This window comes from Nicotiana tabacum, chromosome 19, assembly GCF_000715075.1.
Source record: "Nicotiana tabacum cultivar K326 chromosome 19, ASM71507v2, whole genome shotgun sequence".
Classification (NCBI taxonomy): Eukaryota; Viridiplantae; Streptophyta; class Magnoliopsida; order Solanales; family Solanaceae; genus Nicotiana; species Nicotiana tabacum.
In genome coordinates this window covers 15,974,774-15,979,842 of record NC_134098.1, presented here as the reverse complement: position 1 = coordinate 15,979,842, position 5,069 = coordinate 15,974,774, and positions in this window count along the sequence as shown.

Sequence of the window (5,069 nt, the reverse complement as noted above, 5' to 3'; positions counted from 1 at the left end):
TCAATATAAAGGTCCATTTCTTAACTTTGTTTTTAATGGCTGTACATTTTTGTACTCTGTCTATATTACCTATTTTCTTAGTTTTCCTTTGGTTCTTTGAATGACTGGTGGCGTATGAGACTAATGTTCTTGTTTAAAGTTGGTTGTTTTTATTTTGATAAGTGATTGTATTAACTGAAAATTGGGAAGTAGTGTTTTCATAAAATGAAGAGGTTTATTGGGTAAAAGATTTTATTTTGGGAGGTGGGGTTGCTTTAATTTTGATAATTGGTTGTTCTGCAGTTATTGTAAAGTATGTTTTGCTGAAAATGAAGGGGTCATAGGGGTGACATCGAAAAAGGATGGCATATGGTCCATTTGTTTACGTCTTCCCCTTAATTCCTTATCCATAAATCATGGCCTCTTAATAATCTCAAATTAGCTTTAGGAAAATAATCAATGAACATTGTAGCTTGCTTTAGGCACGATTAATAAATCGTCGTGACTATGGGTGCGGTTCCCGTGGCATAGTCATGATACGTAATCCCCAATTCGGGTGTGCATTTTATGTGACCCGACCATAACTTCAAATAATAATAAAAATTAACATGTTATAAATAGCGGGTGCGTTTCACGTGACGCGGTTTGCAATGTGTACAAAACAAACGAGTTGCGACATTGCGACTTGTTCAAACAAATGCCATAAATAATTAAAAGCGGTTAGAAGATAAAATGCACAATAGATTTTAAAACATGTAATAAATCAGATAATTAGGCCAATTATTAATAGTTGAGCGACCGTGCTAAAACCACGGAACTCGGGAGTGCCTCACACCTTCTTCCGGGTTAACAGAATTCCTTGCCCGGTCTTCTGTGTTCGCAGACCATGAATAAGAGTCAATTTCCTCGATTTGGGATTTAAAATAAATCGGTGACTTGGGACACCATAAATTATTCCAAGTGGCGACTCTGATTTTAATAGATAATTCCATTTCGATTAATGTCACTTTAATTGGAAAAACTCCCTTATTCCTTATCCCGTTCGGGAAAAAGGAGGTGTGACAAGAGTCAATACCACTAATGATTCTACAAACATAAAGATCTAAAAGTGACATGTCATATCAATCTTTTACTCTTTGAAAATAAAATTTATGGTGGATAAAATTATAATTAAAATTAAATATTCAAAACAAGAGATGAACTAATATTAAGATCTAAATCAACATAGAACCAATTATTTTTTATGTTAAAACCAAATAATTAAATCTTTAATTAATTATTTAGCAAGAGAATCCCATTCAATTATTTTTTTAAACTCATCATATGAGTAAAATTCTTATTCAAGTTTTAAAAAATATCTTAGGGTACATAAATATATTCCATAAAAAGAGCGTTAGAACTCAAAGTATAAAGGTTAGTATATTATTAAGAATCAAAATGATATGCAAGTGTCTGAGGAAACACAATCAAAGCTAAATCCTAAACAAGAACAAGTTTTTAATACTATATTATAAAGAGCCGACTCTGGTATAACGGGATTATTCTTTGTAGATGCCTCCGGCGGAATCGAAATAATATTTATGTGTCATACATTACTTACAAATATCATATTAAGAGGCATGACATTATTAGCAATAATAGCAAGCGGTGTACCAATAACGATTTTATTGTGAGACCACCCACTTTAGATTTGATATACCTCTTAAAACAACTTAAATAACCATTACAAATATATCAAAACATAGAAATTATGCTAAATTTATAAGGAAAGAAAATTTGATAATATGGGATGAAGCACTTATGGCTAAGTGTCAAACGATCGAAATAGTTGACTGAAGTTCTAGAGATATATTGGATATTAATGAATAGTTTGATGAAAAATTAATAGTTTGGGAGGTGATTTCTGTCAAGTATTACCAGTAGCTCCAAAATCGACAAAAGCGGAGACTATAAAAGCTAGCTTGCCAAAGTTATACTTCTGGCCTCAAACGAAAAAGATTCAACTGGCAGGAAATATAAAGTAAGAATATATTCATTAATCAGTGTCTTCTTGCTTCGTGTCGGAAACGAAGAAGAGCATCCAATAAAAGATGATTTGGTTCTTCCTAACAACTTGTTTATCAATCCCAATGGGTAATAATAGCGCATTTAATAAGAGAAATATTTATATCATTAGATTAAAATACAATTTGTGCAAATCGCATGATAGAATCTTAGCTAACAAAAATGAATAAGGTGATCAACTAAGTAAAAGGTTGATTGCAAAATTTTATAGTAAAAACAAAATATTTTTCAGTTTTTGACTCAGCATAAAATGATACCAATAATTACTACCAAGAAGAATACTTAAATACTTTAATACCAAATGGCCTTCTACCATACGTGTTTATTGTCAAGTTTCTTATTTCTTACGTATATTAGTGGCACTGTATATATAATAGACTAAGTTAAAATTGATCTTTCATTGTATATCAGTTGATTTTGAAGAAAAATATGCTTGTCATGCTACTGAAAAACTTAAATACGTCGAGTAGCTTATGTAATAGCACACAAATGGTATATAGAAGTTTTGACAATAACGTCATACATGCAAAAATTATGATACTGGTTAATGTGCTTCTAAGTATATTCTTATCCCTCAATTCAACTTTCGTCTTCCGAAACTAAGGAATATCTTTTTAAATGTATGTGAAAATAATTTTTAGTATGTTTATGTTTTGCAAATATAATAAATAAAACATAAGGACAAACATCCTAAATATTGGACTATATTTACCACAATATATTTTCTTGCACGAACAATTGTATGTTGCACTTTCAAGAGGTGTATCAAGATCGATAACAAGAGTTTTGGTTAAGGCAGAGCAACCAACGCATTAGGAAGAAACAAATACAGAAAAATATTATCCACAAAGAAGTGTTCGTTAAGATACCATCACATTAAATACTTTTAAACTATAATATATAATTATCTAACGAACATGACAAAATTGATCATTTGAGTAATTTTTGGTGATGTCCTTTTATTTTAAATTCATGTATTATGCTGTAATAATATTTTTCGACATTTAGATGATTGTTGTATTATTATACATAAAATTTCTCTCATTAATTAAACTTTATTTTTTTCATATAAATAAATATTTAAATTATCACGTGCCATTATTATCGTAAAACGCACGTTCATAGATACTAATTTGATCAAATTTCTTAATACTTTTTTGTGTTCCACCAAATGCCCTTCTCAAAGTAGACTCCTAAGTTCCTTTTTATTTCATTTTTGCAACTTCGGCATTTTTCATTTAAATATCTTAGCGAAATGTGATTTATTTTTTTTATCATTTTAAAATAGGATTCACACGGTATAAAATAGTTATTTTATTATTTTTAAATTATTAGAAATAGTCATTTAATTAATTACCTACTATTTATGAATAGTCATTTAATATTTTTCTAATATTTATAACATTAATTATTCCTTTTGGTTTTAGAATTTTAAGCACATACATTAGGAGAGCTTTTCGTTAATTACAAAGTAGAAAAGTTTATGTTCAACTCCATTTTAATTTAGGGCATTATTAAATTTCTCCTTTTAGATTTATGAGGGCTCTTTCATTTAATAAAATTTTGACTAATTTATACACACTAGGAAAGTATCGGTACTTTCAAACACATTCAGATTTAGAAGTATTTTAGTTGAAAAGTTTTTTAAGTTAATGAAATTTTGAAACACACTAGAAAAGTTTTGGTATAACGTTTTACAAGTAATTGTTTTATAAATATATTTGGTAAAAATGAACTCTTTGAACTTCTTTTTTGGTTTAAGAGTCTTTATTTGTTAATAAATTTTTATATAATTTTATATACCCAAATACTTCTATAAATGAAGCTATAGTTCTAGCTTTTCATCATCAAAATTCTGTCTTGTTCAGACAACAGTTACAGAATTAAAGGCTTCTAGTTCTCTTTGACGAGCAAAATTTTTTTATATTAGTAGTTAATTTTGCATTCATGTAATTGTATTAGTAATTGAATTTTCTTCGATATATTTGTAAACTTTGTATTTCTATTTACTGCATTTATATTAATAGTAGTTAAATTTTGCCACGTATTCAACCAATCCATCTTTATTTTAGTCTTCTTGATTGTGAACCTTGGTTATAAAGTTGCCTTTTTGCATTAGATTGTGTTCTTCAACCTTTTGTCAATCTATTTGTTTTTCACTATTTTGTTATACTCGCATTAGACTTTATCTCTATGTTGGTTGTCCAATTTTATATCAGTTTTTAATAGATTTCATATTGAACAATATTATAAATAAAATCTTTTTCCTAAATATTCTATAATCAGCTAAAATTTTGGTTATAAACTTTTCCTTATTTGAATTAAGTAGGGAGTCCTAATATTTATTAATTTAACGTCATTAAGATTTTACCTTATATACTTTAATTTATTTGAACTATATAAAGCACCTATAATTTATTTTTAAAACTTCATCAGTCGAAATTTAATAATAATGGAATATGAATTCTATATGTACTCTGGTTTGTAATGGAACGTGAAAAGAATCCTTCCCTTATAGCAATGGCCAATGATTTTGTTACTTCGAGTTCATGCACAATTTAAAACTATTGCCCAAGAAACATCAAAGAAAAGATATAACATAATTTTTAGTCCGGATATTAAATCTGTTGGGAATCATACTTCTTTAAAAAGAGTTTTACGTTAAAACTTTAAATCTTCAAAAGTTATTTTTTCTTGCTGAAACTTAAAAAGTAATATGATAACTTGTGAAACTTAAATAACTAAATTATAAAATTGAAATTAATCTTAAGTTACATATTGATTGAGATGATATAGATTTTCTTCCTTTATTGAATAACTAAATAAGATTAACAATTAACCATTTTAGAAACTTAATTATACTTTTTAAATTTTACCTTTATAATTAAAATAATATAACATAAAAAAAAAATTAGATTGATTGAGATGAGTTACACACGCAATACTCGTATTCTAAGACTAGTCTTTAAAAATATGTTAGTAATTTTATTAAATCTTTTATTAAACATATCAACTGCTTCGCTTAT